General features: G+C 47.0%; 2 long non-coding RNA genes across 2 annotated transcripts in view; both read right to left on the bottom strand.

Moving 5' to 3' along the window:
- LOC308611019 overlaps window positions 1–25,908 on the bottom strand; it is a 722,564-nt gene that overhangs the window by 222,134 nt on the left and 474,522 nt on the right. The window lies entirely within an intron of this gene.
- On the bottom strand, window positions 175–24,801 carry LOC308611020. The gene is made up of 2 exons (XR_014014752.1): window positions 24,366–24,801; window positions 175–266 (listed from the first exon to the last, which is right to left on the bottom strand). It is a non-coding gene; the product is annotated as an uncharacterized lncRNA (long non-coding RNA).

Below are 25,908 nucleotides of genomic sequence, written 5' to 3'. Positions count from 1 at the left end.
GGTCCCCCAGCTTTGCAATGAGGACGCTCCTTGCATGGGGGGTGGGTTGGTGGCTGTACGGGAGATGATTCCCCACCTCTGACCAATTTCAGAATTGTTTGCCGCTGGAGAAAGTGCCCTGATAGGGTTTTCCTCTGTATAACTTGTGGGTTCAGGTTTTTTTTTCGTTTATGGTTCAAGTTAGATTTTATTCCTCTTTTATGTATTTATAGATATAAGCATGGAAATAATTCATTCCTATAAATACATCTGTGTGATGGGAAGAACTTTTTTCTGTTTTATTTTTAAATTTTATATTTTAAAATTTTGAAATTTTATTTTATTTACTTTTTTATACAGCGGGTTATTATTAGTTATGTATTTTATGCATATATATGTATACAGGTCAATCTCAAACTCCCAACTCATCCCAACACCACCACCCCATGGCTTCCCACACTTGGTGTCCATATGTTTGTTCTCTACCTCTGTGTCTCTATTTCTTCCCTGCAAACCTGTTCATCTGTACCATTTTTTAGGTTCCACATATATGCATTAATATACAATATTTGTTTTCCTCTTTCTGACTTACTTCATTCTGTATGACAGTCTCTAGATCCATCGATGTCTCTACAAATGACCCAGATTCATTCCTTTTTATGGCCGAGTAATATTCCATTTTATATATGTACACCATCTTTATCCATTCATCTGTCTGTGGGCATTTAGGTTGCTTCCATTACCTGGCTATTGTAAATAGTGCTGCAATGAACATTGTGGTGAATGTGCCTTTTTGATTTATGGTTTTCTTTGGGTATATGCCCAGAAGTGGGATTGCTTGATCAGACGGTAATTCTATTTCTAGTTTTTTTTTAAGGAAACTCCATACTGTTCTCCATAGTGACTGTATCAATTTACATTCCCACAAATAGTGGAAGAGGGCTCCTTTTGTCCACACCCTCCCCAGAATTTGTTGTTTGTAGATTTTCTGATGATGCCGATTCTAACAGGTGTGAGGTGATACCTCATTGTAGTTTTGATTTGCATTTCTCTAATAATTAGTGCTCTTGAGCAGCTTTTCATGTGCGTCTTGGCCATCTCTGTGTCTTCTTTGAAGAAACGTGTCTTTAGATCTTCTACCCATTTTTGTATTCGGTTGTTTGTTTTTTTAATACTAAGCTGCATGAGCTGTTTATATGTATTGGAGATTAAACCTTTGTCCATTGATTCGTTTGCAACTATTTTCGCCCCTTCTGAGGGATGCCTTTTTCCATTCCCGTTTTTTTATCCAAAAAAGAAAGAAAGAAAAAGAAGCAGAAAACTAATGTGCATAAAATATGCCTTTTGAAACGGTCGTTTTGAAATATGGACGTCCTTTGAATTTTTTGTCGATATGTGACCCCAGGATTTGTTTTCAGGGCAGGTGTCATTTACAGGCCTGCAATGATTTTGAATATCAACTGACCATGAGCGCTGGGATTAAAGCTGCTGTTGTGTGAAACGGCCACAAGGTGGCAGCAGTTCTCCCTTACCAATTCTGGTTAATAGGGAAACAGAGCCTCAATGGAAGTCGTGTTCTAGATTGGAATTTAGAATGGAATGTACCAGGAGAAAGCCCCTCAAGTTTGTCTCCCTACTTCTTGTTCGTGTTTTTAATTTAATTTTTATTTTTTATTAGAGCAAGTTTGATTACAATGTTTGGCTTGTTGGAGGTGTGGAAGATGTGGTTCTTTTACACATATACACATGTCTGTTTTTCCTGGGATCCTTTCTCCATGTACGTTATGACAGAATGATGAGTAGTCTTTTGGTATTCCATAGGTCTTTGGTGATTATATATGTCACCTGTGTTTGTATAAGTCTGTTAACCCCGATATCGTAATGAAACCCATCCTCACACCTTTCCATTGGTGAACCATAAGTTTGTTTAATGAATCTCTGATTGCCCTTCTCGGTGGAAATATCTGCCCTGGTATCCATTTTTAGGTAACACCTATAAGTGATATGATATGGTATGTGTCTTTCACTTTCTGACTTACTACAAGTCACGTGATTACCTCTAGACTCATCTACGGTGGTGCAAATGGCATTGTTTTCTTGTTTTTTGGCTTCTCTTCTGCCTTAGCGAGGTCCATTTTCAACAATGTGATTCCCTGAGTGTTGTGGATTAGCTGACCTGGGCAGCCTTACCCTGCCGCCCAGCCCTCCCCAGGTGTGCCTGGTTGAGGTCAATATAAACAGCGCTCCAGGCAGCAATAGCCCCTGAAGCTGTGCCTGACTCCATATTCTCTGCCCCGTGAGAAGTCTCTGGGCTGTGCTGGTGGGAGGGAATGAGGGGCCACAGCTTTGTTGGTGGCCCGGTGTGAGTGGGGTTCTGCTGGCCTTTCTGCAGGAGTTGCCAGGCTGCCACCTGTAAAGAAGAGGATGTGTCACCCATACTTTCCGCTGGAATTTCTCTCCGGACAGAGGTGAGGAAGGAAAAAAGCAGTGGGGGCCGTGACAGGTGGGGTATCTCAGGCAGGACAATGGAAAGCTTCCGGAAGAGCGCCCGAGGGCAGGACCACCCTGGCTGGCCTGCAGGCACCAAGTTGGCCTGCGTGTTGTCGCTGGTGTGGTTCCACGGCCCTTCCTCTAGTCTTTCAAACCCTTGTACATATTCAGGTGATTTACCTGGGAAGGGTGGGAACAGTTCTTCAGTAGCTGGCCTGGGGCTCAGCTCTCCTTTATTCAGAGATGCCTTGGCACGGTCCCCCAGCTTTGCAATGAGGACTCTCCTTGCGTGGGGTGAGGGTTACTGGCTGTATGGGAGATGATTCCCCACGTCTGACCAATTTCAGAATTGTTTACCGCTGGAGCAAGTGCCCTGATAGGGTTTTCCTCTGTATAACTGGTGGGTTCAGGTTTTTTTTTCGTTTATGGTTCAAGTTAGATTTTATTCCTCTTTTATGTATTTATAGATATAAGCATGGAAATAATTCATTCCTATAAATACATCTGTGTTAAGGGAAGAACGTTTTTCTGTTTTATTTTTAAATTTTATATTTTAAAATTTTGAAATTTAATTTTATTTACTTTTTTATACAGCAGGTTATTATTAGTTATGTATTTTATGCATATACATGTATACAGGTCAATCTCAATCTCCCAACTCGACCCACCAGCACCACCCCATGGCTTCTCACACTTGGTGTCCATACGATTGTTCTCTACCTCTGTGTCTCTATTTCTGCCCTGCAAACCAGTTCATCTGTACCATTTTTAGGTTCCACATATATGCATTAATATACAATATTTGTTTTCCTCTTTCTGACTTACTTCATTCTGTATGACAGTCTCTAGATCCTTCGATGTCTCTACAAATGACCCAGTTTCATTCCTTTTTATGGCCGAGTAATATTCCATTTTATATATGTACCCCATCTTTATCCATTCATCTGTCTGTGGGCATTTAGGTTGCTTCCATTACCTGGCTATTGTAAATAGTGCTGCAATGAACCTTGTGGTGAATGTGCCTTTTTGATTTATGGTTGTCTCTGGGTATATGCCCAACAGTGGGATTGCTGGGTCAGATGGTAATTCTATTTCTAGTTTTTTAAAGGAAACTCCATACTGTTCTCCATAGTGACTGTATCAAATTACATTCCCACCAATAGTGGAAGAGGGCTCCTTTTGTCCACACCCTCCCCAGAATTTGTAGTTTGTAGATTTTCTGATGGTGCCGATTCTAACAGGTGTGAGGTGATACCTCATTGTAGTTTTGATTTGCATTTCTCTAATAATTAGTGCTCTTGAGCAGCTTTTCATGTGCGTCTTGGCCATCTCTGTGTCTTCTTTGAAGAAACGTCTCTTTAGATCTTCTGCCCATTTTTGTATTGGGTTGTTTGTTTTTTTAATAAGCTGCATGAGCTGTTTATATATATTGGAGATTAAACCTTTGTCCATTGATTCGTTTGCAACTATTTTCGCCCCTTCTGAGGGATGCCTTTTTCCATTCCCGTGTTTTTAACCTAAAAAGAAAGAAAGAAAAAGAAGCAGAACACTAATGTGCATAAAATATGCCTTATGAAACGGTCATTTTGAAATATGGACGTCCTTTAAATTTTTTGGTCGATATGTGACCCCAGGATTGGTTTTCAGGGCAGGTGTCATTTACAGGCCTGCAATGATTTTGAATATCAACTGACCATGAGCGCTGGGATTAAATCTGCTGTTGTGTGAAATGGCCACAAGGTGGCAGCAGTTCTCCCTTACCAATTCTGGTTACTAGGGCAAGAGAGCCTCAATGGAAGTCGTGTTCTAGATTGGAATTTAGAAAGGAATGTGACAGGAAAAAGCCCCTCAAGTTTGTCTCACTACTTCTTGTTCGTGTTTTTAATTTAATTTTTTATTTTTTATTACAGCAAGTTTGATTACAATGTTTGGCTTGTTGTAGGTATGGTAGATGTGTTTTTTTTACACATATACAGATGTCTGTTCTTCCTGGGATCCTTTTCCCATGTACGTTATGACAGAATGTTTTGTACGCCTCTCTTTGTATTCCGTAGCTCTTTGGTTATTATATATATCACCTGTGTTTGTATATGTCTGTTAACCCCAATATCGTAATGAAACCAATCCTCACACCTTTCCATTGGTGAACCATAAGTTTGTTTAATAAATCTGTGATTGCCCTTCTCCGTGGAAATATCTGCCCTGGTATCCATTTTTAGGTAACACCTATAAGTGATATGATACGATATGTGCCTTTCACTTTCCGACTTACTACATGTCACATGATTACCTCTAGACTCATCTACGGTGCTGCAAATGGCATTGTGTCCTTATTTTCCTTGGCTTCTATTCTGCCTTAGCGAGGTCCATTTTCAACAATGTGAATCCCTGAGGGTTGTGGATTAGCTGACCTGGGCAGCCTTACTGGGCCGGCCGGCCCTCCCCAGGTGTGCCTGGTTGAGGTCAATATAAACAGTGCTCCAGGCAGCTATAGCCCCTGAAGCTGTGCCTGACTCCATATTCTCTGCCCCGTCAGCAGTCTCGGGGCTCTGCTGGTGGGAGCGTGTGAGGGGCCACGGCTTTGTGGGTGGCCCGGTGTGTGTGGGGCTCTGCTGGACTTTGTGCAGGAGTTGCCAGGCTGCCACCTGTAAAGAAGAGGATGTGTCACCCATAAGTTCCACTGGAATTTCTCTCCGGGCTGAGGTAAGGAAGGAAAAAAAGGGGTGGGGTCCGGGACAGGAGGGGTATCTCAGGCAGGGAAATGGAAAGCTTCCAGAAGAGCGCCCGGGGTCAGGACCATCCTGCCTCGCCTGCAGGCACAAAGTTGGCCTGTGTGCTGTCGCTGGTGTGGCTCCACGGCCCTTCCTCTAGGATTTCATGCCCTTGTACATATTCAGGTGTTTTACCTGGGAAGGGTTGGAACAGTTCAGCTGCAACTGGCCTGGGGCTCAGCTCACCTTTATTCAGAGATGCCTTGGCACGGTCCCCCAGCTTTGCAATGAGGACGCTCCTTACATGCGGGGTGGGTTGCTGGCTGTATGGGAGATGATTCCCCACCTCTGAACAATTTCAGAATTGTTTACCGCTGGAGCAAGTTCCCTGATAGGGCTTTCCTCTGTATAACTGGTGGGTTCAGGTTTTTTTTCGTTTATGGTTCAAGTTAGATTTTATACCTCTTTTATGTATTTATAGATATAAGCATGGAAATAATACATTCCTATAAATACATCTGTGTGAAGGGAAGAACTTTTTTCTCTTTTATTTTTAAATTTTATTTTTTAAAATTTTGAAATTTAGTTTTATTTTTTTATACAGCAGGTTATTATTAGTTATGTATTTTATGCATATGCATGTATGCAGGCCAATCCCAATCTCCCAACTCATCCCACCACCACCACCCCATGGCTTCCCACACTTGGTGTCCATACGTTTGTTCTCTACCTGTGTGTCTCTATTTCTTCCCTGCAAACCAGTTCCTCTGTACCACTTTTTAGGTTCCACATATATGCATTAATATACAATATTTGTTTTCCTCTTTCTGACGTACTTCATTCTGTATGACAGTCTCTAGATCCATCGATGTCTCTACAAATGACCCAGTTTCATTCCTTTTTATGGCCGAGTAATATTCCATTTTATATATGTACCACATCTTTACCCATTCATCTGTTTGTGGGTATTTAGTTTGCTCCCTTACCTGGCTATTGTAAATAGTGCTGCAATGAACATTGTGGTGAATGTGCCTTTTTGATTTATGGTTTTCTCTGGGTATATGCCCAGAAGTGCGATTGCTGGATCAGATGGTAATTCTATTTCTACTTTTTTTAAGGAAACTCCACACTGTTCTCCATAGTGACTGTATCAATTTACATTCACACCAATAGTGGAAGAGGGCTCCTTTTGTCCACACCCTCCCCAGAATTTGTTGTTTGTAGGTTTTCTGATGATGCCGATTCTAACATGTGTGAGGTGATACCTCATTGTAGTTTTTTTTTTTTTTTAATTTATTTTTTTTGTTCTACGCGGGCCTCTCCCTGTTGTGGCCTCTCCCGTTGCGGAGCACAGGCTCCGGACGCGCAGGCTCAGTGGCCATGGCTCACGGGCCCAGCTGCTCCGCGACATGTGGGGTCTTCCCGGACCGGGGCACGAACCCGTGTCCCCTGCATCGGCAGGCGGACTCTCAACCACTGCGCCACCAGGGAAGCTCCTCATTGTAGTTTTGATTTGCATTTCTCTAATAATTAGTGATGTTGAGCAGCTTTTCATCTGCGTCTTGGCCATGTCTGTGTCTTCTTTGAAGGATCGTCTCATGAGATCTTCTGACCATTTCTGTATTGGGAGGGTGGTTGGAGGGTAAGGCTATGTGCTCACGCACGTGTCAGTGCCAGCGTAAGGGCCAGGAGTAGGGTACTGCGTAGGGTAAGGTGTAGGTCTGGTGGTAGTTTCCGTTCCGGGCTAGGTTTAGGGTTTGGGAACGGCAAGGCTTAGGGCCCAGGTGAGGGTACGGAAACGTGGGATGGTCAGGCTACGTTCTTACGCATGGGTCAGTGCCAATGTACGGGCCAGGAATAGGCTACGGCGTAGGCTAATGTGTAGGGCTGGTGGTGGGTTTCCGTTCCGTGCTAGGGTTAGGGTTAGGGAATGACAAGGCTTAGGGCACAGGTGAGGGTACGGAAACGTGGGAGGGTCCGGCTATGTGCTGACGCACGGGTCAGTGCCAGCGTACGGGCCAGGAATAGGGAACGGCGTAGGGTAAGGAGTAGGGCTGGTTGTGAGATACCGATCCAGGCTAGGGTTAGGGTCAGGGAACGGCAAGGCTTAGGGCACAGGTGAACGCAAGGAAACGTGGGAGGGTCAGGCTACGTGCTGACGCACGGGTCAGTGCCAGCGTACGGGCCAGGAGTAGGGTATGGCGTAGGGTAAGGTTTAGGGCTGGTGGTGGGTTTCCGTTCCAGGCTAGGGTTAGGGTGAGGGAACAGCAAGGCTTAGGGAACAGGTGAACGTACGGAAACGTGGGAGTGGCAGGCTACGTGTTGACGCACGGGTCTGTGCCAGCGTACGGGCCAGGATTAGGGTACGTCGTAGCGTAAGGTTTAGGGCTGGTGGTGGGTTTCCGTTCCAGGCTAGGGTTAGGGTTAGGGAACGGCAAGGCTTAGGACACAGGTGAGGGTATGGAAACGTGGGAGAGGCAGGCTACGTGCTGACGCACAGGTCAGTGCCAGCGTAGGGGCCAGGAGTAGGGTACAGCGTAGGGTAAGGTTTAGGGCTGGTGGTGGGTTTATGTTCCGGGTTAGGGTTAGGGAACGGCAAGGCTTAGGGCACAGGTGAGGGTACGGAAACGTAGGAGTGGCAGGCTACGTGCTGACGCACGGGTCAGTGCCAGCGTACGGGGCAGGATTAGGGTACGGCGTAGGGTAAGGTTTAGGGCTGGTGGTGGGTTTCCGTTCCAGGCTAGGTTTAGGGTTAGGGAACGGCAAAGCTTAGGGCACAGAAGATGGTACGGAAAAGTGGGAGGGTCAGGCTACGTGCTGACGCACGGGTCAGTGCCAGCGTATGGGCCAAGTGTAGGGTATGGCGTAGGGTTAGGTGTAGGGTTAGGGTTAGGGAACGGCAAGGCTTAGGGCACAGGTGAGGGTACGGAAACATGGGAGGGTCAGGCTACGTGATGACACACGGGTCTTTGCCAGCGTACGCGCCAGGATTCGGGTACGGCATTGGGTAAGGTGTAGGGCTGGTTGTGGGTTTCCGTTCCAGGTTAGAGTTAGGGAACGGCAAGGCTTAGTGCACAGGTGAGGGTATGGAAACGTGGCAGAGGCAGGCTATGTGCTGACGCAAGGGTCACTGCCAGCGTACGGGTCAGGGGTAGTCTACGGCGTACGTTAAGGTTTAGGTTTTGTGGTGGGTTTCCGTTCCGGGCTAGGGTTAGGGATAGGGAAAGGCAAGGCTTAGGGCACAGGTGAGGGTACGGAAACGTGGGAGGGTTAGGCTACATGCTGAAGCACGGTTCAATGCCAGGATATGGACCAGGAGTAGGGTACGGCGTAGGGTAAAGTGTAAGGCTGGTGGTGGGTGTCCATTCCGGGCTAGTGTTAGGGTTAGGGAGCGGCAAGGCTTAGGGCACAGGTGAGGGTACGGAAACGTGGGAGGGTCAGGCTACATGCTGAAGAACGGGTCAGTGCCAGGGTGTGGACCAGGAGTAGGGTACGGCGTTGGGTATGGTGTAAGGGCGGTGGTGGGTGTCCATTCCGGTCTAGGGTTAGGGTTAGGGAACGTTAAGGCTTAGGACACAGGTGAGGGTACGGAAACGTGGGAGGGTCAGGATACGTGCTGAAGAATGGGTCAGTGCCAGCGTACGGGCCAGGAGTAGGGTACGGCATAGCGTAATGTGTAGGGCTGGTGGTGGTTTCCGTTCCGGGCTAGGGTTAGAGGTAGGGAACTGCAAGGCTTAGGGCACAGGTGAGGGTACGGAAACGTGGGAGAGGCAGGCTACGGGCTGACACATGGGAGAGTGCCAGCTTACGGGCCAGCAGTAGGCTACGACGTAGGGTAGGGTGTAGGGCTGGTGGTGGGTTTCCGTTCCGGGCTAGGGTTAGAGTTAGGGATCGGCAAGGCTTAGGGAACAGGTGAGGGTAAGGAAAAGTGGGAGGGTTAGGCTACATGCTGACGCACGGATCAGTGCCAGCGTACGGGCCAGGTGTAGGGTACGGCGTAGGGTAAGGTTTAGGGCTGGTGGTGGGTTTCCGTTTGGGGTTATGGTTAGGGTTATGGAACGGCAAGGCTTAGGACACAGGTGAGGGTACGGGAACGTGGGAAGGTCAGGCTACGTGCTGACGCACGGATCAGTGCCAGCGTACGGGCCAGGATTAGGCTACGGCGTAGGGTAAGCTGTAGGGCTGGTGGTGGGTTTCTGTTCTGGGCTAGGGTTAGGGTTAGGGAAGGACAGGACTTAGGGCACAGTTGAGGGTACGGAAATGGTGGAGGGTCAGGCTATGTGCTGACGCACGGGTCAGTGCCAGCGTACAGGCCAGGAGTAGGCAACAACGTAGGGTAAGGTGTAGGGCTGGTGGTTGGTTTCCTTTCCGGGCTAGGGTTAGGGTTAGGGAATGTCAAGGCTTAGGGCACAGGTGAGGGTATGGAAACGTGGGAGGGTCATGCTACGTGCTGACACACGTGTCAGTGCCAGCGTATGGGCCAGTCATAGGCTACGGCGTAGGGAAAGGTGTAGGGCTGGTGGTGGGCTTCCTTTCCGGGCTAGGGTTAGGGTTAGGGAACGGCAAGTCTTAGGGCACAGGTACGGGTACGGAAACGTGGGAGAGTCAGGCTATGTGCTGACGCACGGGTCAGTGCCAGCGTACGGGCCAGGAGTAGTGTACGTCGTAGGGTAAGGTGTAGGGCTGGTGGTGGGTTTCCGTTCTGGGCTAGGGTTAGGGTTAGGGAACGGCAAGGTTTAGGGCACACGTGAGGGTATCGAAACGTGTTAGGCTCAGGGTACGTGTTGACGCACGGGTTAGTGTGAACGTACAGATGAGGATTATGGTGCGGCATAGGGTAAAGTGTATGGTTGGTGGTAGGTTTCCGTTTCAGGCTAGGGTAAGTGTTAGGGAACGGCAAGGTTTTGGGCACAGATGAGGGTATGGAAACGTGTTAGTGTCAGGGTACGTGTTGACATATGGATTAGCATTAGGGTATGGCTTAGGGTAAGGTGTAGGCTTGGTGGTAGGTTTCCATTGTGGTCTAGGGTTAGGGTTAGGGAATGGCAAGGTTTAGGTCACAGGTGAAGGTACGGAAACGTGTTAGGGTCAGGGTAAGTGTTGACGCATGTGTTAGTGTCAGCGTACGGAGTAGGTTTATGGTCCTTCGTAGGTTAAGGTCTAGGGTTGGTGGTAGGTTTCCGTTCCAGGCTAGGGTTAGTGTTATGGAACGGCAAGGTTTAGGGCATAGGTGAGGGTACGGAAATGTGTTAGGGTCAGGGTACGTGTTGACGCTCAGATTATGATTAGGGTATGGCGTAGAGTAACGTGTAGGGTTGGTGGTAGGTTTCCGTTTTGGGCTAGGGTTAGGGTTAGGCAACGGCACGGTTTAGGGCACAGGTGAGGGAACGGAAAAGTGTTAGGGTCAGTGTACGTGTTGACGCACGGGTTAGTGTCAGTGTACGGATTAGGATTAGGGTACCGTGTAGGGTATGCTGTACGGTTTGTGGTAGTATTCCATTCTGGGCTAGGGTTAGTGTTAGGGTACGGCAAGGTTTAGGGTACAGGTGACGGTACAGAAACGTGTTAGGGTCATGATACATGTTGATACATGGAATAGTGTCATCATACGCATTAGGATTAGGGTACGGCGTAGGGTAAGGTGTACGGAGGGCGGTAGGTTTCCATTCCGTTGTAGGGTTAGGGTTAGCGAATTGCAAGGTTTTGGGCACAGGTGATGGTACAGAAATGTGTTAGGTTCAGGGTACGTGTTGACTCACGGGTTAGTGTCAGCATACGCATGAGGATTAGGGTACCGCATAGAGTAAGGTGTAGGGTTGGTGGTACGTTTCCGTTCCATTCTAGGGTTATGTTTAGGGACCGGCAAAGTTTAGGGCACAGGTGAGGGTACGAAACGTGTTAGGGTCAGGGTATGTGTTGATGCACAGGTTAGTGTCAGCATACGAATTAGGATTAGGGTACGGCGTAAGGTAAGGTGTAGGGTTGGTGGTAGGTTTCCGTTCCGGGCTAGGGTTAGGGTTAGGGAACGGCAAGGTTTATGGCAGAGGTGAGGGTACGGAAACGTGTTAGGGTCAGGGTACGTGTTGATGTATGAATTAGGATTAGGGTACAGCTTAGGGTAAGGTGTAGGGCTGATGGTAGGTTTCCGTTCCGGGCTAAGGTTAAGGATAGGCAACGACAAGTTTTAGGGCACAGCTGAGGGTATGGAAACGTGTTAGGGTCAGGGTACGTGTTGACTCACTGGTTAGTGCCAGCGTACGGATTAGGATTAGTGTACGGCATAGATAAGGTGTAGGGTTGGTGGTAGGATTCCGTTCCGGGCTATGGTTAGGGTTAGGGAAAGTCAAGGTTTCTATTTCTAGTTCTTTGAAGGAAACTCCATACTGTTCTCCATAGTGACTGTATCAATTTACATTCCCACCATAGTGGAAGAGGGCTCCTTTTGTCCACACCCTCCCCAGAATTTGTTTGAAGATTTTCTGATGATGCCGATTCTAACAGGTGTGAGGTGATACCTCATTGTAGTTTTGATTTGCATTTCTCTAATAATTAGTGCTCTTGAGCAGCTTTTCATGTGCGTCTTGGCCATCTCTGTGTCTTCTTTGAAGAAATGTCTCTTTAGATCTTCTGCCCATTTTTGTATTGGGTTGTTTGTTTTTTTAATAAGCTGCATGAGCTGTTTATATATATTGGAGATTAAACCTTTGTCCATTGATTCGTTTGCAACTATTTTCGCCCCTTCTGAGGGATGCCTTTTTCCATTCCCGTGTTTTTAACCAAAAAAGAAAGAAAGAAAAAGAAGCAGAACACTAATGTGCATAAAATATGCCTTATGAAACGGTCATTTTGAAATATGGACGTCCTTTAAATTTTTTGGTCGATATGTGACCCCAGGATTTGTTTTCAGGGCAGGTGTCATTTACAGGCCTGCAATGATTTTGAATATCAACTGACCATGAGCGCTGGGATTAAATCTGCTGTTGTGTGAAACGGCCACAAGGTGGCAGCAGTTCTCCCTTACCAATTCTGGTTACTAGGGCAAGAGAGCCTCAATGGAAGTCGTGTTCTAGATTGGAATTTAGAAAGGAATGTGACAGGAAAAAGCCCCTCAAGTTTGTCTCACTACTTCTTGTTCGTGTTTTTAATTTAATTTTTTATTTTTTATTACAGCAAGTTTGATTACAATGTTTGGCTTGTTGTAGGTATGGTAGATGTGTTTTTTTTACACATATACAGATGTCTGTTCTTCCTGGGATCCTTTTCCCATGTACGTTATGACAGAATGTTTTGTACGCCTCTCTTTGTATTCCGTAGCTCTTTGGTTATTATATATATCACCTGTGTTTTTATGTCTGTTAACCCCAATATCGTAATGAAACCAATCCTCACACCTTTCCATTGGTGAACCATAAGTTTGTTTAATGAATATGTGATTGCCCTTCTCCGTGGAAATATCTGCCCTGGTATCCATTTTTAGGTAACACCTATAAGTGATATGATACGATATGTGCCTTTCACTTTCCGACTTACTACATGTCACATGATTACCTCTAGACTCATCTACGGTGCTGCAAATGGCATTGTGTCCTTATTTTCCTTGGCTTCTATTCTGCCTTAGCGAGGTCCATTTTCAACAATGTGAATCCCTGAGGGTTGTGGATTAGCTGACCTGGGCAGCCTTACTGGGCCGGCCGGCCCTCCCCAGGTGTGCCTGGTTGAGGTCAATATAAACAGGGCTCCAGGCAGCTATAGCCCCTGAAGCTGTGCCTGACTCCATATTCTCTGCCCCGTCAGCAGTCTCGGGGCTCTGCTGGTGGGAGCGTGTGAGGGGCCACGGCTTTGTGGGTGGCCCGGTGTGTGTGGGGCTCTGCTGGACTTTGTGCAGGAGTTGCCAGGCTGCCACCTGTAAAGAAGAGGATGTGTCACCCATAAGTTCCACTGGAATTTCTCTCCGGGCTGAGGTAAGGAAGGAAAAAAAGGGGTGGGGTCCGGGACAGGAGGGGTATCTCAGGCAGGGAAATGGAAAGCTTCCAGAAGAGCGCCCGGGGTCAGGACCATCCTGCCTCGCCTGCAGGCACAAAGTTGGCCTGTGTGCTGTCGCTGGTGTGGCTCCACGGCCCTTCCTCTAGGATTTCATGCCCTTGTACATATTCAGGTGTTTTACCTGGGAAGGGTGGGAACAGTTCAGCTGCAGCTGGCCTGGGGCTCAGCTCACCTTTATTCAGAGATGCCTTGGCACGGTCCCCCAGCTTTGCAATGAGGACGCTCCTTACATGCGGGGTGGGTTGCTGGCTGTATGGGAGATGATTCCCCACCTCTGACCAATTTCAGAATTGTTTACCGCTGGAGCAAGTTCCCTGATAGGGCTTTCCTCTGTATAACTGGTGGGTTCAGGTTTTTTTTCGTTTATGGTTCAAGTTAGATTTTATACCTCTTTTATGTATTTATAGATATAAGCATGGAAATAATACATTCCTATAAATACATCTGTGTGAAGGGAAGAACTTTTTTCTCTTTTATTTTTAAATTTTATTTTTTAAAATTTTGAAATTTAGTTTTATTTTTTTATACAGCAGGTTATTATTAGTTATGTATTTTATGCATATGCATGTATGCAGGCCAATCCCAATCTCCCAACTCATCCCACCTCTACCACCCCATGGCTTCCCACACTTGGTGTCCATAAGTTTGTTCTCTACCTGTGTCTCTATTTCTTCCCTGCAAACCAGTTCCTCTGTACCACTTTTTAGGTTCCACATATATGCATTAATATACAATATTTGTTTTCCTCTTTCTGACGTACTTCATTCTGTATGACAGTCTCTAGATCCATCGATGTCTCTACAAATGACCCAGTTTCATTCCTTTTTATGGCCGAGTAATATTCCATTTTATATATGTACCACATCTTTACCCATTCATCTGTTTGTGGGTATTTAGTTTGCTCCCTTACCTGGCTATTGTAAATAGTGCTGCAATGAACATTGTGGTGAATGTGCCTTTTTGATTTATGGTTTTCTCTGGGTATATGCCCAGAAGTGCGATTCCTGGATCAGATGGTAATTCTATTTCTACTTTTTTTAAGGAAACTCCACACTGTTCTCCATAGTGACTGTATCAATTTACATTCACACCAATAGTGGAAGAGGGCTCCTTTTGTCCACACCCTCCCCAGAATTTGTTGTTTGTAGGTTTTCTGATGATGCCGATTCTAACAGGTGTGAGGTGATACCTCATTGTAGTTTTTTTTTTTTTTTTTTTTGTTGTTGTACGCGGGCCTCTCACTGTTGTGGCCTCTCCCGTTGCGGAGCACAGGGTCCGGACGCGCAGGCTCAGTGGCCATGGCTCACGGGCCCAGCTGCTCCGCGACATGTGGGATCTTCCCGGACCGGGGCACGAACCCGTGTCCCCTGCATCGGCAGGCGGACTCTCAACCACTGCGCCACCAGGGAAGCCCCCTCATTGTAGTTTTGATTTGCATTTCTCTAATAATTAGTGATGTTGAGCAGCTTTTCATCTGCGTCTTGGCCATGTCTGTGTCTTCTTTGAAGGATCGTCTCATGAGATCTTCTGACCATTTCTGTATTGGGAGGGTGGTTGGAGGGTAAGGCTATGTGCTCACGCACGTGTCAGTGCCAGCGTAAGGGCCAGGAGTAGGGTACTGCGTAGGGTAAGGTGTAGGTCTGGTGGTGGTTTCCGTTCCGGGCTAGGTTTAGGGTTTGGGAACGGCAAGGCTTAGGGCCCAGGTGAGGGTACGGAAACGTGGGATGGTCAGGCTACGTTCTTACGCATGGGTCAGTGCCAATGTACGGGCCAGGAATAGGCTACGGCGTAGGCTAATGTGTAGGGCTGGTGGTGGGTTTCCGTTCCGTGCTAGGGTTAGGGTTAGGGAATGACAAGGCTTAGGGCACAGGTGAGGGTACGGAAACGTGGGAGGGTCCGGCTATGTGCTGACGCACGGGTCAGTGCCAGCGTACGGGCCAGGAATAGGGAACGGCGTAGGGTAAGGAGTAGGGCTGGTTGTGAGATACCGTTCCGGGCTAGGGTTAGGGTCAGGGAACGGCAAGGCTTAGAGCACAGGTGAATGTAAGGAAACGTGGGAGGGTCAGGCTACGTGCTGACGCATGGGTCAGTGCCAGCGTATGGGCCAGGAGTAGGGTATGGCGTAGGGTAAGGTTTAGGGGTGGTGGTGGGTTTTCGTTCCGGGCTAGGGTTAGGGTGAGGGAACAGCAAGGCTTAGGGCACAGGTGAACGTACGGAAACGTGGGAGTGGCAGGCTACGTGTTGACGCACGGGTCTGTGCCAGCGTACGGGCCAGGATTAGGGTACGTCGTAGCGTAAGGTTTAGGGCTGGTGGTGGGTTTCCGTTCCAGGCTAGGGTAAGGGTTAGGGAACGGCAAGGCTTAGGACACAGGTGAGGGTATGGAAACGTGGGATAGGCAGGCTACGTGCTGACGCACAGGTCAGTGCCAGCATAGGGGCCAGGAGTAGGGTACAGCGTAGGGTAAGGTTTAGGGCTGGTGGTGGGTTTATGTTCCGGGTTAGGGTTAGGGAACGGCAAGGCTTAGGGCACAGGTGAGGGTACGGAAACGTAGGAGTGGCAGGCTACGTGCTGACGCACGGGTCAGTGCCAGCGTACGGGGCAGGATTAGGGTACGGCGTAGGGTAAGGTTTAGGGCTGGTGGTGGGTTTCCGTTCCAGGCTAGGTTTAGGGTTAGGGAACGGCAAAGCTTAGGGCACAGAAGATGGTACGGAAAAGTGGGAGGGTCAGGCTACGTGCTGACGCACGGGTCAGTGCCAGCGTATGGGCCAAGTGTAGGGTATGGCGTAGGGTTAGGTGTAGGGTTAGGGTTAGGGAACGGCAAGGCTTAGGGCACAGGTGAGGGTACGGAAACGTGGGAGGGTCAGGCTACGTGATGACGCACGGGTCTTTGCCAGCGTACACGCCAGGATTCGGGTACGGCATTGGGTAAGGTGTAGGGCTGGTTGTGGGTTTCCGTTCCAGGTTAGAGTTAGGGAACGGCAAGGCTTAGTGCACAGGTGAGGGTATGGAAACGTGGCAGAGGCAGGCTATGTGCTGACGCAAGGGTCACTGCCAGCGTACGGGTCAGGAGTAGTCTACGGCGTACGTTAAGGTTTAGGTTTTGTGGTGGGTTTCCGTTCCGCGCTAGGGTTAGGGATAGGGAAAGGCAAGGCTTAGGGCACAGGTGAGGGTACGGAAACGTGGGAGGGTTAGGCTACATGCTGAAGCACGGTTCAATGCCAGGGTATGGACCAGGAGTAGGGTACGGCGTAGGGTAAAGTGTAAGGCTGGTGGTGGGTGTCCATTCCGGGCTAGTGTTAGGGTTAGGGAGCGTCAAGGCTTAGGGCACAGGTGAGGGTACGGAAACGTGGGAGGGTCAGGCTACATGCTGAAGAAAGGGTCAGTGCCAGGGTGTGGACCAGGAGTAGGGTACGGCGTTGGGTATGGTGTAAGGGCAGTGGTGGGTGTCCATTCCGGTCTAGGGTTAGGGTTAGGGAAAGTTAAGGCTTAGGACACAGGTGAGGGTACGGAAACGTGGGAGGGTCAGGATACGTGCTGAAGAATGGGTCAGTGCCAGCGTACGGGCCAGGAGTAGGGTACGGCATAGCGTAATGTGTAGGGCTGGTGGTGGTTTCCGTTCCGGGCTAGGGTTAGAGGTAGGGAACTGCAAGGCTTAGGGCACAGGTGAGGGTACGGAAACGTGGGAGAGGCAGGCTACGGGCTGACACATGGGAGAGTGCCAGCTTACGGGCCAGCAGTAGGCTACGACGTAGGGTAGGGTGTAGGGCTGGTGGTGGGTTTCCGTTCCGGGCTAGGGTTAGAGTTAGGGATCGGCAAGGCTTAGGGAACAGGTGAGGGTAAGGAAAAGTGGGAGGGTTAGGCTACATGCTGACGCACGGATCAGTGCCAGCGTACGGGCCTGGTGTAGGGTACGGCGTAGGGTAAGGTTTAGGGCTGGTGGTGGGTTTCCGTTTGGGGTTATGGTTAGGGTTATGGAACGGCAAGGCTTAGGACACAGGTGAGGGTACGGGAATGTGGCAAGGTCAGGCTACGTGCTGACGCACCGATCAGTGCCAGCGTACGGGCCAGGATTAGGCTACGGCGTAGGGTAAGCTGTAGGGCTGGTGGTGGGTTTCTGTTCTGGGCTAGGGTTAGGGTTAGGGAAGGACAAGACTTAGGGCACAGTTGAGGGTACGGAAATGGTGGAGGGTCAGGCTATGTGCTGACGCACGGGTCAGTGCCAGCGTACAGGCCAGGAGTAGGCAACAACGTAGGGTAAGGTGTAGGGCTGGTGGTTGGTTTCCTTTCCGGGCTAGGGTTAGGGTTAGGGAATGTCAAGGCTTAGGGCACAGGTGAGGGTATGGAAACGTGGGAGGGTCATGCTACGTGCTGACACACGTGTCAGTGAAAGCGTATGGGCCAGTCGTAGGCTACGTCGTAGGGAAAGGTGTAGGGCTGGTGGTGGGCTTCCTTTCTGGGCTAGGGTTAGGGTTAGGGAACGGCAAGTCTTAGGGCACAGTTGCGGGTACGGAAACGTGGGGGAGTCAGGCTATGTGCTGACGCACGGGTCAGTGCCAGCGTACGGGCCAGGAGTAGTGTACGTCGTAGGGTAAGGTGTAGGGCTGGTGGTGGGTTTCCGTTCTGGGCTAGGGTTAGGGTTAGGGAACGGCAAGGTTTAGGGCACACGTGAGGGTATCGAAACGTGTTAGGCTCAGGGTACGTGTTGACGCACGGGTTAGTGTGAACGTACAGATGAGGATTATGGTGCGGCATAGGGTAAAGTGTATGGTTGGTGGTAGGTTTCCGTTTCAGGCTAGGGTTAGTGTTAGGGAACGGCAAGGTTTTGGGCACAGATGAGGGTATGGAAACGTGTTAGTGTCAGGGTACGTGTTGACATATGGATTAGCATTAGGGTACGGCTTAGGGTAAGGTGTAGGCTTGGTGGTAGGTTTCCATTGTGGTCTAGGGCTAGGGTTAGGGAATGGCAAGGTTTAGGTCACAGGTGAAGGTACGGAAACGTGTTAGGGTCAGGGTAAGTGTTGACGCATGTGTTAGTGTCAGCGTACGGAGTAGGTTTATGGTCCTTCGTAGGTTAAGGTCTAGGGTTGGTGGTAGGTTTCCGTTCCAGGCTAGGGTTAGTGTTATGGAACGGCAAGGTTTAGGGCATAGGTGAGGGTACGGAAATGTGTTAGGGTCAGGGTACGTGTTGACGCTCGGATTATGATTAGGGTATGGCGTAGAGTAACGTGTAGGGTTGGTGGTAGGTTTCCGTTTTGGGCTAGGGTTAGGGTTAGGCAACGGCACGGTTTAGGGCACAGGTGAGGGAACGGAAAAGTGTTAGGGTCAGTGTATGTGTTGACGCACGGGTTAGTGTCAGTGTACGGATTAGGATTAGGGTACCGTGTAGGGTATGCTGTACGGTTTGTGGTAGTTTTCCATTCTGGGCTAGGGTTAGTGTTAGGGTACGGCAAGGTTTAGGGTACAGGTGACGGAACAGAAACGTGTTAGGGTCATGATACATGTTGATACATGGAATAGTGTCATCATACGCATTAGGATTAGGGTACGGCGTAGGGTAAGGTGTACGGAGGGCGGTAGGTTTCCATTCCGTTGTAGGGTTAGGGTTAGCGAATTGCAAGGTTTTGGGCACAGGTGATGGTACAGAAATGTGTTAGGTTCAGGGTACGTGTTGACTCACGGGTTAGTGTCAGCATACGCATGAGGATTAGGGTACCGCATAGAGTAAGGTGTAGGGTTGGTGGTACGTTTCCGTTCCATTCTAGGGTTATGTTTAGGGACCGGCAAAGTTTAGGGCACAGGTGAGGGTACGAAACGTGTTAGGGTCAGGGTATGTGTTGATGCACAGGTTAGTGTCAGCATACGAATTAGGATTAGGGTACGGCGTAAGGTAAGGTGTAGGGTTGGTGGTAGGTTTCCGTTCCGGGCTAGGGTTAGGGTTAGGGAACGGCAAGGTTTATGGCAGAGGTGAGGGTACGGAAACGTGTTAGGGTCAGGGTACGTGTTGATGTATGAATTAGGATTAGGGTACAGCTTAGGGTAAGGTGTAGGGCTGATGGTAGGTTTCCGTTCCGGGCTAAGGTTAAGGATAGGCAACGACAAGTTTTAGGGCACAGCTGAGGGTATGGAAACGTGTTAGGGTCAGGGTACGTGTTGACTCACTGGTTAGTGCCAGCGTACGGATTAGGATTAGTGTACGGCATAGATAAGGTGTAGGGTTGGTGGTAGGATTCCGTTCCGGGCTATGGTTAGGGTTAGGGAAAGTCAAGGTTTCTATTTCTAGTTCTTTTAAGGAAACTCCATACTGTTCTCCATAGTGACTGTATCAATTTACATTCCCACCATAGTGGAAGAGGGCTCCTTTTGTCCACACCCTCCCCAGAATTTGTTTGTAGATTTTCTGATGATGCCGATTCTAACAGGTGTGAGGTGATACCTCATTGTAGTTTTGATTTGCATTTCTCTAATAATTAGTGCTCTTGAGCAGCTTTTCATGTGCGTCTTGGCCATCTCTGTGTCTTCTTTGAAGAAACGTCTCTTTAGATCTTCTGCCCATTTTTGTATTGGGTTGTTTGTTTTTTTAATAAGCTGCATGATCTGTGTATATATATAGGAGATTAAACCTTTGTCCATTGATTCGTTTGCAACTATTTTCGCCCCTTCTGAGGGATGCCTTTTTCCATTCCCGTGTTTTTAACCAAAAAAGAAAGAAAGAAAAAGAAGCAGAACACTAATGTGCATAAAATATGCCTTTTGAAACGGTCATTTTGAAATATGGACGTCCTTTAAATTTTTTGGTCGATATGTGACCCCAGGATTTGTTTTCAGGGCAGGTGTCATTTACAGGCCTGCAATGATTTTGAATATCAACTGACCATGAGCGCTGGGATTAAAGCTGCTGTTGTGTGAAACGGCCACTAGCTGGCAGCAGTTCTCCCTTACCAATTCTGGTTACTAGGGCAACAGAGCCTCAATGGAAGTCCTGTTCTAAATTGGAATTTAGAATGGAATGTGACAGGAGAAAGCCCCTCAAGTTTGTCTCCCTACTTCTTGTTCGTGTTTTTAATTTAATTTTTTGTTTTTTATTACAGCAAGTTTGATTAAAATGTTTGGCTTGTTGTAGGTGTGGAAGATGTGGTTCTTTTACACATATACAGATGTCTGTTTTTCCTGGGATCCTTTTCCCATGTACGTTATGACAGAATGTTGAGTAGTCTTTTGGTATTCCGTAGGTCTTTGGTGATTATATATGTCACCTGTGTTTGTATAAGTCTGTTAACCCCGATATCGTAATGAAACCCATCCTCACACCTTTCCATTGGTGAACCATAAGTTTGTTTAATGAATCTCTGATTACCCTTCTCGGTGGAAATATCTGCCCTGGTATCCATTTTTAGGTAACACCTATAAGTGATATGATATGATATGTGTCTTTCACTTTCTCACTTACTACAAGTCACGTGATTACCTCTAGACTCATCTACGGTGGTGCAAGTGGCATTGTGTTCTTTTTTTCCTTGGCTTCTCTTCTGCCTTAGCGAGGTCCATTTTCAACAATGTGATTCCCTGAGTGTTGTGGATTAGCTCACCTGGGCAGCCTTACCCTGCCGCCCGGCCCTCCCCAGGTGTGCCTGGTTGAGGTCAATATAAACAGCGCTCCAGGCAGCAATAGCCCCTGAAGCTGTTCCTGACTCCATATTCTCTGCCCCGTCAGCAGTCTCGGGGCTGTGCTGGTGGGAGGGAATGAGGTGCCACAGATTTGTTGGTGGCCTGGTGTGAGTGGGGTTCTCCTGGCCTTTCTGCATTAGTTGCCAGGCTGCCTCCTGTAAAGAAGAGGATGTGTCACCCATACCTTCTGCTGGAATTTCTCTCTGGACAGAGGTGAGGAAGGAAAAAAGCAGTGGGGGCCGGGACAGGTGGGGTATCTCAGGCAGGACAATGGAAAGCTTCCGGAAGAGCGCCCGGGGCCAGGACCACCCTGGCTGGCCTGCAGGCACCAAGTTGGCCTGCGTGCTGTCGCTGTTGTGGCTCCACGGCCCTTCCTCTAGTCTTTCAAGCCCTTGTACATATTCAGTTGTTTTACCTGGGAAGGGTGGGAACAGTTCAGCAACAGCTGGCCTGCGGCTCAGCTCACCTTTTTTTAGAGATGCCTCGGCTCGGTCCCCCAGCTTTGCAATGAGGACGCTCCTTGTGTGGGGTGTGGGTTGCTGGCTGTATGGGGATGATTCCCCACCTCTGACCAATTTCAGAATTGTTTGCCGCTGGAGCAAGTGCCCTGATAGGGTTTTCCTCTGTATAACTGGTGGGTTCAGGTTTTTTTCCTTTTATGGTTCAAGTTAGATTTTATTCCTCTTTTATATATTTATAGATATAAGCATGGAAATAATTCATTCCTATAAATACATCTGTGTGAAGGGAAGAACTTTTTTCTGTTTTATATTTAAATTTTATTTTTTAAGATTTTGAAATTTAATTTTATTTACCTTTATATACAGCAGGTTATTATTAGTTATGTATTTTATGCATATACATGTATACAGGTCAATCTCAAACTCCCAACTCATCCCACCACCACCACCCCATGGCTTCCCACACTTGGTGTCCATACGTTTGTTCTCTACCTCTGTGTCTCTATTTCTTCCCTGCAAACCAGTTCATCTGTACCATTTTTTAGGTTCCACATATATGCATTAATATACAATATTTGTTTTCCTCTTTCTGACCTACTTCATTCTGTATGACAGTCTCTAGATCCAACGATGTCTCTACAAATGACCCAGTTTCATTCCTTTTTATGGTTGAGTAATATTCCATTTTATACATGTACCACATCTTTATCCATTCATCTGTGTGAGGGCATTTAGGTTGCTTCCATTACCTGGCCTTTGTAAATAGTGCTGCAATGAACATTGTGGTGAATGTGCCTTTTTGATTTATGGTTTTCTCTGGGTCTATACCCAGAAGTGGGATTGCAGGATCAGATGGTAATTCTATTTCTAGTTTTTTTAAGGAAACTCCATAGTGTACTCCATAGTGACTGTATCAATTTACCTTCCCACCAATAGTGGAAGAGGGATCCTTTTGTCCACACCCTCCCCAGAATTTGTTGTTTGTAGATTTTCTGAGGATGCCGATTCTAACAGGTGTGAGGTGATACCTCATTGTAGTTTCGATTTGCATTTCTCTAATAATTAGTGCTCTTCAGCTGCTTTTCATGTGCGTCTTGGCCATCTCTGTGTCGTCTTTGAAGAAACGTCTCTTTAGATATACTGGCCATTTTTGTATTGGGTTTTTTGTTTTTTTTAATATTAAGCTGCATGAGCTGTTTATATATTGGAGATTAAACCTTTGTCCATTGATTCGTTTTCAACGATTTTTGCCCATTCTGGGGGATGCCTTTTTCCATTCCCGTTTTTTAAACAAAAAAGTAAAGAAACAAAAAGAAGAACACTAATGTGCGTAAAATATGGCTTTTGAAACGGTCGTTTTGAAATATGGACGTCCTTTGAATTTTTTGGTCGATATGTGACCCCAGGATTTGTTTTCAGGGCAGGTGTCATTTACCGGCCTGCAATGATTTTGAATATCAACTGACCATTAGCGCTGGGATTAAAGCTGCTGTTGTGTGAAACGGCCACAAGGTGGCAGCAGTTCTCCCTTACCAATTCTGGTTACTAGGGCAACAGAGCCTCAATGGAAGTCCTTTTCTAGATTGGAATTTAGAATGGAATGTGCCAGGAGAAAGCCCCTCAAGTTTGTCTCCCTACTTCTTGTTCGTGTTTTTAATTTAATTTTTTGTTTTTTATTACAGCAAGTTTGATTACAATGTTTGGCTTGTTGTAGGTGTGGAAGATGTGGTTCTTTAACACATATACAGATGTCGGTTTTTCCTGGGATCCTTTTCCCATGTACGTTATGACAGAATGTTGAGTAGTCTTTTGGTATTCCGTAGGTCTTTGGTGATTATATATGTCACCTGTGTTTGTATAAGTCTGTTAACCCCGATATCGTAATGAAACCAATGCTCACACCTTTCCATTGGTGAACCATAAGTTTGTTTAATGAATCTCTAATTGCCCTTCTCAGTGGAAATATCTGCCCTGGTATCCATTTTTAGGTAACACCTATAAGTGATATGATATGATATGTGTCTTTCACTTTCTGACTTACTACATGTCACGTGATTACCTCTAGACTCATCTACGGTGCTGCAAAAGGCATTGTGTCCTTTTTTTCCTTGCCTTCTATTCTGACTTAGCGAGGTCCCTTTTCAACAATGTGCTTCCCTGCGGGTTGTGGATTAGCTGACGTGGGCAGCCTTATCCTGCCGGCCGGCCCTCCCCAGGTGTGCCTGGTTGAGGTCAATATAAACAGCGCTCCATGCAGCAATAGCCCCTGAAGCTGTGCCTGCCTCCATATTCTCTGCCCCGTGAGCAGTCTCGGGGATGTGCTGGTGGGAGGGAGTGAGGGGCCACAGCTTTGTTGGTGGCCCGGTGTGAGTGGGGTTCTGCTGGCCTTTCTGCAGGAGATGCCAGGCTGCCTCCTGTAAAGAGGAGGATGTGTCACCCATACCTTCCGATGGAATTTTTCTCCAGACTGAGGTGACGAAGGAAAAAAGCAGTGGGGGCCGGGACAGGGTGGGTATCTCAGGCAGGACAATGGAAAGCTTCTGGAAGAGCGCCCATGGCCAGGACCACCCTGGCTGGCCTGCAGGCACCAAGTTGGCCTGCGTGCTGTCGCTGGTGTGGCTCCATGGCCCTTCCTCTAGTCTTTCAAGCCCATGTACATATTCAGGTGTTTAACCTGGGAAGGGTGGGAACAGTTCAGCAGCAGCTGGCCTGGGGCTCAGCTCACCTTTATTCAGAGATGCCTCGGCTCGATCACCCAGCTTTGCAATGAGGACGCTCCTTGTGTGGGGTGTGTGTTGATGGCTGTATGGGAGATGATTCCCCACCTCTGACCAATTTCAATATTGTTTACCGTTGGAACAAGTGCCCTGATAGTGTTTTCCTCTGTATAACTGTTGGGTTCAGGTTTTTCTTCTTTTATGGTTCACGTTAGCTTTTATTCCTCTTTTATGTATTTATAGATATAAGCATGGAAATAATACTTTCCTATAAATACATCTGTGTGAAGGGAAGAACTTTTTTCTGTATTATTTTTATATTTTATTTTTTAAAATTTTGAAATTTAATTTTATTTATTTTTTTATACAGCAGGTTATTATTAGTTATGTATTTTATGCATATACATGTATGCAGGTCAATCCCAATCTCCCAAGTCATCCCACCACCACCACCCCATGGCTTTCCACACTTGCTGTCCATACGTTTGTTCTCTACATCTGTGTCTCTATTTCTTCCCTGCAAACCAGTTCCTCTGTAAAATTTCGTAGGTTCCACATATATGCATTAATATACAATATTTGTTTTCCTCTTTCTGACTTACTTCATTCTGTATGACAGTCTCTAGATCCATCGATGTCTCTACAAATGACCCAGTTTCATTCCGTTTTATGGCTGAGTAATATTCCATTTTATACATGTACCACATCTTTATCCATTCATCTGTCTGTGGGCATTTAGGTTCCTTCCATTACCTGGCTATTGTAAATAGTGCTGCAATGAACATTGTGGTGAATGTGCCTTTTTGATTTATGGTTTTCTTTGGGTATATGCCCAGAAGTGGGATTGCTGGATCAGATGGTAATTCTATTGATAGGTTTTTTTTAACGAAACTCCATACTGTTCTCCATAGTGACTGTATCAATTTACATTCCCTCCAATAGTGGAAGAGGGCTCCTTTTGTCCACACCCTCCCCAGAATTTGTTGTTTGTAGATTTTCAGATGATGCCGATTCTAACAGTGTGAGGTGATACCTCATTGTAGTTTTGATTTGCATTTCTCTAATAATTAGTGCTGTTGAGCAGCTTTTCATGTGCGTCTTGGCCATCTCTGTGTCTTCTTTGAAGAAACGTATCTTTAGATCTTCTGCCCATTTTTGTATTGGGTTGTTTGTTTTTTTAATATTAAGCTGCATGAGCTGTTTATATATATTGGAGATTAAACCTTTGTCCATTGATTCGTTTGCAACTATTTTCGCCCCTTCTGAGGGATGCCTTTTTCCATTCCCGTTTTTTTAACCAAAAAAGAAAGAAAGAAAATGAAGCAGAAAACTAATGTGCATAAAATATGCCTTTTGAAATGGTCGTTTTGAAATATGGACGTCCTTTGAATTTTTTGGTCGATATGTGACCCCAGGATTTGTTTTCAGGGCAGGTGTCATTTACAGGCCTGCAATGATTTTGAATATCAACTGACCATTAGCGCTGGGATTAAAGCTGCTGTTGTGTGAAATGGCCACAAGGTGGCAGCAGTTCTCCCTTACCAATTCTGGTTACTAGGGCAACAGAGCCTCAATGGAAGTCGTGTTCTAGATTGGAATTTAGAATGGAATGTGCCAGGAGAAAGCCCCGCAAGTTTGCTTCCTACTTCCTGTTCGTGTTTTTAATTTAATTTTTATTTTTTTATTACAGCAAGTTTGATTACAATGTTTGGCTTGTTGGAGGTGTGGAAGATGTGGTTCATTTACACATATACACATGTCTGTTTTTCCTGGGATCCTTTTCCCATGTACGTTATGACAGAATGTTGAGTAGTCTTTTGGTATTCCGTAGGTCTTTGGTG

This window comes from Mesoplodon bidens, assembly GCF_964165515.1.
Source record: "Mesoplodon bidens genome assembly, contig: HAP1_SCAFFOLD_94, whole genome shotgun sequence".
Taxonomy (NCBI): Eukaryota; Metazoa; Chordata; class Mammalia; order Artiodactyla; family Ziphiidae; genus Mesoplodon; species Mesoplodon bidens.
Note: the sequence above shows the minus strand (reverse complement) of the source record. Positions and strands in the feature narration are given on the sequence as shown.